The following is a 12386-nucleotide window of genomic DNA, read 5'->3' as shown; positions in this document are numbered from 1 at the left end:
ATATTAATAATAATAACAATTGCATTATATAGCGCATATCCACCCTCAACATCATGCTCTATGCCTCTATGCACTTTACCTTACAGGCCCTGATAAAAATAACCAATGTTATAACCAAAGATATGATGGAGCTTTAATCTCATTTTTAAATCTCAAAACCTTTCCTCCTTTTTCTCCTTCAACCCTGTCTCGTTATTATGTTTCTCCCTATCATGCTCTTAAAAGAAGATTTTTTTTAACTTCTAATGTTTTCCATTTTCATTAGCCACAGTCCCTTCAAAGGTAACAAAACAACAGCAAAAGCTCCCGTATTCTTTCTTATGAACACATCTTTAGAATGGGATAACGTCGACACCGTATTGTCTTCAAATATTATATTTAATTTCCTCTTGCCCCCTGGCCTTACACAAGCAACAACACATCTAAGCCCTAAAGACAGTGACAGCTTTTAAATTCTTTCCCAGAGTTCAATAACCTCAGATGTATTTAATTTCCATTAGCTACGTGAAAGGCAGCAGCATAGCAAAGCAATAACGGCAGCAACAGTTTAAAATTCTTGCCGACAAACACACAAAAGTTAAGGGCAAAACCAGCAAAGGAAAAAGAAGATAAATACAAATGAAGCTATTTCTGTGTCTGTTTCTATCAGCTATGCCCAGCTCTCCAAAGCCCGGTGCCCCCATCTCCCCGCCATACCTCACGGTACAAGAGACAGATAAAGTAAAGCTAAATAAGATTCCGAGCTCTACCCAACGTATCCAAGCTTTTCCTCCTTCAGAGCCGAAGACAGAGAGAAAGATGTTGGGTTTATTTTTTCTTTTAAGATGATATCAATCACCTGTCATCCTTTTCGATTGAACCATCGATCACTGCTATCTCATTTACTCGCTTTCCGTGAGCATTATCCTGAAATTCCCGATAACTTCCATCCTTCACACACAGCGGTCGGATCAGAGAGTTCCTCACTTTTTTGCCCTGTCGCTTTATGTCATTTGTTTTCACGAGTGTGAGGAAAATTACAAGCGTTATCTTTTTTCAGAAGATCGATCTTGTTGCCCGTGGGGGGCTAAAGAAAGACTTAAGTTTCTCTTCCTTTAGGCAAAAGTTCCTTTCACCCTATCGCTTTACCAAGTATCACATTTTAATACGTTTTTTATTGCTATGCAAGGAGAGAAAAGAAACAAATAATACTCGTGGGGTTTTTTGCTTTTGATGGCGTTTATAAAATGGCAAACAAGTCATAGGTTTTGCTAATCTATGAACTTTTGAGTGAATGTATAAACCAATGTGTTTTAGCGAAATCTAAACATATTTATAGACTAGAACCGTGCTTGCCAATCCTTTTAAGATAAGATAAGATAAGATAAGATAAGATAAGTTAGGATAGTACTTTATTATCACAGAGGGAAATTTTCCTTGGTTGTACAGGACCATAAAAATACATGCAGGTATACATTTTAAAAAATGTAAATCATATTTATATTACTCTCATTGAAATCCAATATGAAAGGAGAAGTAAAGCTGACAAAAAGTACATTTACACCAAATGCATAATTCAACCACATGCAGGAATTTAAATACTAGACCTTTGGAGTTATATACAGATACATACTCTAAGAGCAACACACATCTATGCTCATTCTGACAAAAGCCTTATGCTAGATTATTATAGCCAGCGTCCACTTTTGCCACCTTTAAGGGGCTAGAATTTACGTAGCACCCACTACAATTATTTTTAATTGGGAGGGGGGGGGCGTTAAACGATAACTGCCACTACGCGAATGATCCCCGCCGCCAACCAAAATTACCAAATCTTCCACGAGGGGGCTTTATCGCCAAGGTAGCAAGCACTAGATTAGAGCACGAGCGACCGTTGCGTACAGAAAGACGGGAAATTAATGCATTAAGTACAATCGCGAAATGGTGTATCATTCTTGTATTACTTTCTGTTGATGTAATGCTAGGGTGGTAAGACCAGGTACAACAGAATAGAAAGTAAAAATTGTCGTTTTTAAGGACAAACGGACTAACTCAGATTTTGAGAGTTCCCAGATATCTTGACCAACACCAAAAGTGGGCATTACCCTACCTACAGGAGGTTTGATTTCATTGGTGTGCAAATGTGTTTGGTTATAGAGGAAATCTCCTTGTCTTCTAAAGAAACTGAACAAGGGACAAAAACTTTACCTTCGATTTTCTCAAGACAGTATTTTTCGGGATAGCCCCCTTGTGCTTAAAAGCGACCAAACGTCATACGGAAGCAAGGAGGAACTCTCAGTAGTGGTACATCTCAACTCACGATGGGTTATTTTTAAAAAGCTCACTCCATAAATATTTTTCTTTAATTCACTGGCTTGGACTTAGACAAAATTAACGTTATATTATTTACCTTTCTAAATTTCATTTACATCCTAGTGAGTGTTTTGTTCAAAAAGTCAATTTCTTCCTATACTTAACCTGTCTCCTTCTCCTCAAATTGTGAAAGGGATAAATACAAAAATAAACACGATTAAGTATGCAGAAAATAGTTTGTTGTTGTTATTGTTTGTTGCAGGGATGGTGGTTCTAGGAGGGAGGGAGGTTCATGTTTGACAATTTTCTCCTCCCTTTCCCTAACATCTCATCCCTTCTGAAAAAAATATATAACATGCGCCCATTGCCCTTCCATCCTATGTTTTACATCGGCGCAATTAACGTCTTTCTGTGGTTTCTTTAGCTCTACTTTCTATTTCCAGGGCTCTCTCGGTGTCGTCTGCAATGAGTCGTCACAAGCCCGGAAGCAGCAGATAACATTCAAATGAGGACGCAAGTTCCGGTTTTGCGGACGTTTGGAGAGCCAATACGGACTAGCAGAAGCCCCTGCATGTGACAGTAAACGATTCTGTCTTTTGAACTCCATGATCGATATTCGGTAATGACAGATCTAGGATTATGGATGCACTTTACGTTCTTCAGGCTTTTTTCAGAAACGAAGCAAAATGTTTGAAACATGGCAGACAGGCAGACAGAAAGCAGAACAGAAAGAAGACGGAAATGGGGAAAACAGAGACAGACTAATGAATAGCCAGACGGATGGATGGAGGGACGTTCGTGCTGACAGAAATAAATATAGATAGATAGATAAAGAAATAACAACCCGGGATACTCATGAACAGATAGACAGACGAAATCAATAAAGTTTAACTTTTCTTAAACAAAAATCACACAGTTACAATTTCATTGAAAGTTAGCCTGACGCAAGTTACATTGAAAATGCTTTTGCCCTTGCCGGATTAAGACAAAGCATGTTTTAGGCTATATTGTATGATTGTATACGCATCTGTAACGAAGGAAATTTCACTATGTAGCTATTATTTACGCTATGTCAGATTTTATCCATTCACAACCTCGCCGCCTTTCTCAATGACATGACTTGTTTTTAACGATAAGTGTAGTTACTTGGCATACATCGATAACGGGCGCGCTTCCCTACAAATACAATGTTGTACAGAGTTGAACCTTTAGTATTTGAAGACTAAAAGATTCCGTTTTCACACGAAAGTACTTTTACACCCTCATCGGAACCATTTAGACCATTTAAAAGGTCGGCTTTGACCCTGCCTGTCAGGGCCAAACTATGCTACTGAAAGGGATACAACGTCAAAATAGAAAGGCCGAGTTACTCGATAGAAATGTTCCCCACACGGGAATCGAGCTAAGGCTTTTGTGCGCGACGATGGAACCTCTTTATAACTGCCTCGCCACAGAGGCCGGTTTAACGGTTACGTGCAACTCATCATTTTACAATACGTCTCCACTTAACACTGAGATACAGAGCCCATCTGCTTAAGCTTTACCCAGCAAAGTCCTGTAAGACTCTGTGCACAGTAGGAAAATCTCCACTCGTCGCTCTGCTGCTGCGAGTATGCAGATGAGACTGTTTTGGCCCGTTCGTCGCTGTTCTCAGCCAAGTCTTAGTGACGTCACACTTGGCAGTCGTCCAACGAGTAGAAATATTTTGTTTGTATGCACGGGGCCTCATGTAATGTTGGTATGGTCTCAGACTCATAGTACATTCATGGTACTTTCAATAGAGTATGCCCTCCCAAAGTATAGAGACTAGGCTAAATCGAAATAGCTATAGAAGTGATATTTTCACCCCAAAAAAACTGCTACTTACCTCAAAACAACCAAAATAATTTACCAAGCTCAAATTACACAAAATAAGGTTATCTAAATATACAGCAACACCAGAAATGAGACTTTTCACCGAAAAGCAAGATATTATCAAACAATTGGGTCAACAATTCAGATTTTTCAAGGGCTTTAAAAATTTTTAATATTGTTGTTATATTTGTTTATTGCTGTTGTTGTTGTTGTTGTTGTTGTTGTTGTTGTTGTTGTTGTTGTTGTTGTTGTTGTTGTTTTTTGCTCCGTTTTTTTTTTCTTTGACTCCATGTAACGCCTTTGTCAAAAAAAAGAATTACTTCTTCCCGTGTTTTCTTGCAGCGAACGGCTGGAAGACGTCGATATAAAAAGATTCGACCGCTGTGATATTCCCCCCCTCTCTCTCTCTCTCTCTCTCTCTCTCTCTCTCTCTCTCTCTCTCTCTCTCTATCTATCTATCTATCTATCTATCTATCTATCTCTCTCTCCCTCCCTCTCCCTCTCTCTCTCTCTCTCTCTCTCTCTCTCTCTCTCTCTTTTTCTCTCTCTCTCTCTCTCTCTGCTCATTCGACCCCGGCTTCATCCATCACCAGACCGCTACTACCACCGGCTGACATGATCATTGTATCCCTTTGTAGCCCTCAAAAGAAATAAATCAAAGAAACGCATAAAGCACTGTAACCGACAAAGATAGATGGTTTGTTTCTCTTGACGATGAGATTGGCTGGCTGCTGTTTTTCCTTTCGTAGTTAAGTGTTCTGATTCATGTTCATGTTTCGTAGTGAGAGTATGGAATTCCCCTCTTCATACTGCCTGAAGGTCTTTTATCGCGGTTTACTCCTACAGTTTGAAATCCGAATAGTTCCAGCTTTCATGGTTATTAATGTATTTCATCCTTGGTATACTCAAAACATAATCATAATGTGAAGACAGATAAGATTAGATTGATAACAAATTCCTGTGAAAGGAAAGAAAATCTTTAAAAAAGTAGCCGGCGTATGTTCTTTTGACAACTATAGTGTCACATTTTGTAATGGTCAAGATGGTCTCGTGTCTCTTGAATCTTTCGTGAGAATTAATTTGGAAGCAACTGAAAGGCATTTAGGAGAACCTCAAAGTGTGGTCACTATTTCATTTTTGCAGGTCTTTTTCATTTAAAAAAAACAACAACAATGATAACAACCGAATATCGACCCACTTATCCGATGTTGATTTTCGTCAAAGATGGTCCATTCAGCCAAAAAAATGTCCGCCGGAAGTCCGCTCTTTGCTTCAGATGGCACTGCAGTCTGTTTTGAAGCTCTCTTTCCTTTCTCCAGAAGAAGAATAGGAATAGCATCTCCTTGCATGCGCAGATCGACTGCTGTTCATCAGCTTTTCGGGTTCGTTCAGTGCTGAGTTTAAAGGGTTTTTTAAAAATTTTAATGACCTCTCGCCTTTCATTCTTAAGTCAAATTAAATGAAGAAAACAGTCACCTCCTCCGGATTGTGTCAGCGTATCCATTTTTTTTTTTAAAGCGTTCTTTGGACATTTGAATTCTTATTTATTAAAAAATTGTTAGTTTCACTTTGATTTTTTTTAACACAAGTAGGGTAACTCTGTTCGCAAAGTCGCAAAGGGTGCGCATTTGTGAAGAGCGCGCCACCGAATTTTGAGGACACTTTTTTAATTGGCTCTAAGAGAGGAGTGGACCCTCTTGTTACGTAGACTCTTTATTTTCGTACGAGGCATCGATATCGTGACATCTACCCCGTTTGAGACCCATGCTAAAGATAGTACATAACATATTTACTATCATTGCCCACGCTTAATGTCATCAAGCGAACTGGGGCGACCAGAAACAGACAAAAATGCGGTCATGTTAAAAACAGGCCCACTGGTGAACTTCTGAAACTAACAGAACCTGCATAGATTCGATACTGCACAGTATCTATAAAAAAAAACATTTAAAAAAGAATCTACGTTAATGACAATAACTTGGACGTAATTTCGTCAATTTTAACGAAACGTTAAATAGATATAATGCAAAGAAAAGGAGATCAATATGAGGAAAAGCAATCCACGTGTACGAGAGAAATTAAGTTTTTGTTTTTGTTGTTGCTGTTGTTGTATTGTTTTAGGGTTGTTTTTGTGTGGGGGGTGCATTGTTTGTTTGTTTTTTTAAATTTCAGCCAGAATTAGGCAATACTCAAACCTTTACTTCTCAAAAGCATCCAGCTACCCGTTCGTTCTGGTTTCAAGAGGATAACGGTATAACCATAACCGTCAATCACATAAAATGGATATACGAAAACATCTTAACATGGTGAGAAAGTATAGGAAAAATTATGAAGGAGAAGTGTTGTGCTGTTGAGGAAGCCAGGTTCCAATGGGATGGGGTCACACCCTACACGGCAATAGTGGACCTTGCATGGTTGCAAGTAAGGTTTGGGAAACGATTTACAAGCCAAACGTTCACTAATAAATGGTCACCGCATTCGATCGACTTGAACTGACTCAATTAGTACCTTTGGAGTAGGGATTTCTTTTGTTTGGTGTTGTTGTTTTTTGTGTGTGTGTTTGTTTGTTTGTTTTTTGGGGGGAGGGGTTATGTGGGGGTTCTTTGTTGGGGTTGTTTTTGTTTTTTGTTTTGTTTTTTGTTTACAGACAAAGTCTACAGAAACAAACCACAAACAATTAAACAGTATTTAATCAATATTGAACAGGATGTTCTGGAACGACAGAAATATAACCGTCATAGATCAGACTGATGCATTCCCTGGTCGTGCCAGTACTTTTGTATGCGTGTGAAACCTGGACCTTGAATACAGACCTTGAAAGAAGGATCAAAGCTGTGGATATGAGATGCTTCCGAAAATTCCTTGGTATCTCATACAAAGATCACACCCCAAGGGATGAAGTTAAACAGCGAATCAAAAAGGAAGTCGGACCATATGCTGACCTTTTCACTCTGGTTAGGAAACGCAAACTTCAATGGTATGGACACATCACCCGTTCATTCGGCCTTGCCAAGATGATCCTGCAAAGCAGTGTCCATGAAAAAAGGAGCAGAGGCAGACCGAAGAAAAGTTGGGGGGACAACATCAAGGAACGGAGAGACCTGGAACTCAACGACACGCTCAGAAAAGCTGAAAACCGGAAGGAGTGGAGGAAGCTGGGGGCCAAATCTTCAAAAACACCCCGACGCATATCCAGCTTAGGGGATAGGTGAAGGTGAGGTGAAGGTGAACAGGATGTCTAAAGAATCGACGTAGATACATGCCATAGGTTTATTAAAAATCTCCAGTGAAATATTCAAGCTTGTCTTGACAGACATGGTTAACACCTGGGGAATAAAACATGAATAGCAACCACCTTCCTTGAATTTATTTGGCAGTATCAATTTTATATAAATGTATTCTTCAATGCGCAAAATACACAAGTGGTTCATATAAAAAGTTGCAAAATTTTGCGATTCATTCAATTTTGGTTGAATTTTTAACACATCATATTTTTCAAACTGTGAATAAATGTTGTACACATTTGTGAATATGAGGCCTCCTTAGTTAGATTACAATTGCTCAAAGTTTTGCTGAAAATTGGTTGAAAGGTGACTGAGTTATTGCCATTTAAACGAGTCCTTTTTTGCTGATACCCGTTAGTAGATAATAACAGCAAAGACTGCCTGATGTCAAACTACACAAAAAAAACTCAACGCTTTGATGAAACAAGAATTTAGAGTGGCTTTTTCTGTTGCTTCCATCATCGCAATATAATGTGAAACTCTGAATCAAGATAATTACAGTTTGTACGAAAACACGTATACATATTTATGCCCCTGCAGACCCCTATCGACACCAACGAACGAACAAAACGCACAAAGCTCAGCTCATACTCTTTTCGCTCTGCGAAGATTTTTATCGTTCATCAGAGTCCGTGGTCCCCTTCGCAGGACCTATTCTATCTGTTGTCTTTCGTCCTCTGAAGGTAAGCTTGACCGCACCCCTAATAACAGATAAAAACAAATCGCGTGTCCTCAATTATTTATTGTATTTGGCAATGTACATTTCATTACGCCAGGAAAATCAATAAAGCTAATCTCAGTGGCCAGGATTGGGAAGGGGATCCTCGAATTTTCTAATGCCAAATGAAACCATTGGGCTTTGGGGGGCAACGTTTGGAGATACAATAAGTTAGCCCTTTCTCTTATCTCCTAACAGTAAAATGAACCGTCACCAAAAAAAATCACTATTAATCAGGGGCTGATGAATAATATGTGTGAACCGTTTGAGGTAATCATGTTCCGGAACATTAATTAGAAGCATATGGCTTTCTGTATTCCAGTATTTTGGGCCAACATCTTCATTATGCTTGTTTATCGATCACCTTACCCGTTGTGACTTGCGTCTGTGGTGTATTGGTTAGGCATTATATTGTCGTCGCATGCACAAGACCTGAGTTTGATTTCCATGAAGAGGTAAATTGTTTCTCGTATATCTTGCTTTCTGCAGGCATGTTTTATCCCTCACGGCTCGGGTTGGCAGCTCGAAACACGCCTCCTAAAATAGTTTCTTCTTTGTGTAGATGAAACACCTTCATTTATTTTTGTATCCAAAATAATAATTGTATTTATTAGAAGACTGGCGATTACTGTGTCAGTCACCTTTTAAAAACTTACAAGAACTGTATACCACCACTTTCATTTCGACTTTTGTGATAGATATATGTAACAGGAGAGGCTGTAACAAGAGAAACGTTTTCGAGATTTCTTCCTATTTTCTTGCAAGTATCAGATAGGATTATCTTACGGCTCCAATGTACCCATTCTGAGCTGTTGTCTTTCTCATCTACATTGCGTTCTACAGTGTGACAAAAAATTCGTGATGTAACTTATTGTCAATCATTTCCTCAACTATCAAACGTACGTTCTCCAACTTTTGCACAATGACATGCATCAATTTGTTTTAATAGATCAGTACTTTTGTAAAAACCCGCTAGAGTCTAAATGTATTCTAGAAAAAATGTATAAATACTGATTTTAAAAATCCAAGTGGATGGTTTCTACGAATTTTAAAAGGTTTACAGCTGTGACAATATGGCTTTGAACAGAAAGCCCGTCTTTTTGTTTTCTTATCACGATATTTTGCTTATTCAACGTATGTTTTGATAACGTTCAGCGCAAAAAAATGTGTTCACTATAAAATTAATCTCTTGTAACAAGTTTTGCAACAAAAAAGAGTTTCCTTGGTGAGCCGTGAAGTAGGCCATATGCGTATGCAAATGTGTGGGAGAAGCGGGACGTGCTGTAAACGATCTCATTTTCCGCGTGACGGAAACTTATGTTGGCTTTTCGACTATTTTCCCGACACTTTGATGGTTTATAAATAATTTATTACATGACTTGTGGAGGCAGATCATGATTGATAGAACGAGTGAAATTGCCAAGTTGTAATCATGACTTTCAACGAGTGATTACAATCTACAATTTCACAAGTAGGATATCATGATCTACCACTAAAACGAATATACACATTGTTTACGCCATACTGATATCAGCTGACAAAAAAGACAAGGATGAACAAAGTCAAAAGTAACTAGTCAAGTGGTCAAGTAACCTCATTCACGAGTCTCACATGATAACAAAATGTTCAAGCCCATCGGAGTCAAAGTGAGGACTGGAAAAAAAATCCAGTTTTATTTTTAGCCACATTTATTACATACTATTACGTCAGTTAATGTTACTGTATTTCTCTCTCCGCGAAATAAACCCCAATTAAAACAATAATAACGTAAACAAAATCAAACTAATCAGAAAATGTACGATTCAAAAGGTGAAAGATTAAGAAACACCTTTTGACTCACTTTGGATTAAGATTAAGGGCAACGGTAAAAAAAAAAAAAATGGGGCGCGAACTCTCGACTATAGCGAGACTGGGAGACGTGATGGCACTTTGTTTGAGCGCCCATGGAGAGCGCGCTTCTCAAGCGAAGTTTTTTATAGAAAGTGAAGAACAGCTGCCATTGCACGGTCTAGGAATACTATAATTCAACTCTATACTTTGCTTACAGAAGGTTAGAAGGCGAATGTATCGGGCGGAGTAATTTATGCAAATTTTGATCACAGCTTATATTTCACGTGTGAAATGTCTTCTTTCATTTTTTTCACATTTCACATGTGAAGTATGAGGATGTATTTCACCGGAAGTGTAGTGCTAAAAAAACGCAATGCATGGCATATTATATTCCTTTTTGTTTTTCAGCTCAGATGCCTTTAACTTTAGAAAGGTGATGCATGGGTTTTCGTGGCATTATTGTGGGGATGGAAGAAGAAAACTTACTTTTCATTGTACTTGTCATGTTCTACTGTCCGCGCATGAAGCCAGTAGGTTAAAGTATTTTGCTCAACAACGACGACCAGGTACTGAAAAAAACGTGAAGGATACAGGACGCCGATTTATTGAATCTGGTCATTTATTCTTTTCTACCAGAGTGTTTTGGGGGATTTCGGGGGGGGGGGGTGGAAGTAGGGACTGAAAAGGGGAAAGAAGGCTATGTTTTTGTGTGTGAAACTCCTTTAATTGTTTTTGTTTTTGCATCTTCTTATGGTTGTTGTATTTGAAAGGGTTTTTAACCTCTTCACTGCTGGGTAGACGTATGTTCTGGCTTGTATTCTCCACTCATATTGTTTCACCTTGTTGACAAAAGTTTTAGTTGTTTTAGTTACAGCTTGTGATTTTGCGTATTCTGAAACAATTCTCTGTGTTTGAATATTCCTTGAATTAACATTTAATCTTGTAGGTACAAATGTTGATGGAACTTATTCAGCAGTGAAGGCGTTAAAGTGGCTATTTCTAAAGGGCATATTGATTATAGTCGCTTGTCCCCTCCGAAGAAAAAGTAATGCGACTTGGCTTTAAATGTAGCAGTAAAATTCCTTAACCAAACCGTTGCTTCCTGTTGAGGGACAGACACCTTTGTAGCCTTTATGGAGCAAATCTTTATCGTTTACGTTATCGTGTGTCTACCGATTGCTTAAGAGCACAATGAAAACTGCATGAAATGAGAAGAAAAAATTAGCATAATCACCGTTTATACGAATACGAAATCCTACATCAGGGTGGGGACAAAATTAAATCGAACTCAGTTTCTTTCTAGTAAGCGCAATGCCTTCCTGCAGAACGCAGACCCTCATTCTCGCTTGACCTTTCTCTGCATCAGTTCCCAGATCTCCTTGTTTTCCCCCTAAAATTGATCACTTACGTCTCCCTTCGTTCCAATCTTGCAGATAACCCAGGACCTCCCAGTAAACCAGTTTCGTCTCCTCTGCCCGGTCGCACGGTGAGAAGCTCTGGCCAGGGCCAGTAATCGAATCCTTCCCTAAGCCATGTGATTACACCAGAGGTCACCAGAACTGGAGTCTGCAGCCGTGACAACTCTTCAAAATACGTGATTGCCCAACAATGGGCGATAACTCCAGGCGGCTAAAGCAAATTTGCCTTGCAACCACGCACCTTGTGAACCTGGCGTCCGGTATACCCAGATATTGGACAGTCTCCTTTTTGATGCTGAGTCTTGCGGGTGAGTAGTTGTGTACGAGACGTGTTTTTTGGACAACTTCCCGTTTTAAGGGAATATTCAAGTTCAATTGACTTATTATGTTACAGGGCTTTTTGGATAAAATGTTGCTGCCCAACAAGACAAGAATCTGTGTTCTGAGAAGAGAAGCAGGAAAATTACCACAAGGATTTAGGCTAGATACAAGTAAAAGATCTAACGCATAATACACATATGGGTATAGATGTTCATGCGTGTTATTCAACCATTAGATGGGTTGTTTCTTCGAGTGGTGACCAGTTCGTTTATGTATTACCCCAAAGGGAATTGGGTGTGAGAGTTCAGTTCTATGCAATATGAAATATGTCAAGAAAGTGTTTTAAAAGTAGTCATTTTCACACACACGCATCCTCCACCAACCCCTCCCCATCCACTCTTTCCTTCCTTTGATAAAAAGGTGCTTGTCGAAATGGTAACAAAGCGTTATTTGTACTTATCTGAACTGGTATCAGATAAGCAATAAGACGCTCTTCGAAATCAGCAGAAAACGTTATTTGCATTTCTGTAAACTCGTAATAAAATTCTTAACAAATAAGACGCTTATTGAAACAGTGAAAAAATAGTCGCTTTTCTTTCTTAACTGGTATCAAAATTTCAGATAGAACAAAACTGCGATGTGTCGTCATTTCCAATCAGAAACTTTCTG

The 12386-nt window shown here is 38.8% G+C and overlaps 1 long non-coding RNA gene across 1 annotated transcript; it reads left to right on the top strand.

The window, feature by feature from the left end:
- The first annotated feature begins 2716 nt into the window (after positions 1-2716).
- On the top strand, positions 2717-11859 carry LOC118478155. The gene is made up of 2 exons (XR_004858853.1): positions 2717-2911; positions 11412-11859. It is a non-coding gene; the product is annotated as an uncharacterized LOC118478155 (long non-coding RNA).
- The last annotated feature ends 527 nt before the right edge of the window (positions 11860-12386 follow it).

The sequence above is a fragment of the Aplysia californica genome, unplaced genomic scaffold (genome assembly GCF_000002075.1).
Source record: "Aplysia californica isolate F4 #8 unplaced genomic scaffold, AplCal3.0 scaffold00383, whole genome shotgun sequence".
In the NCBI taxonomy this organism is placed as follows: domain Eukaryota; kingdom Metazoa; phylum Mollusca; class Gastropoda; order Aplysiida; family Aplysiidae; genus Aplysia; species Aplysia californica.
This window is presented reverse-complemented; position numbering and strand designations above follow the sequence as displayed.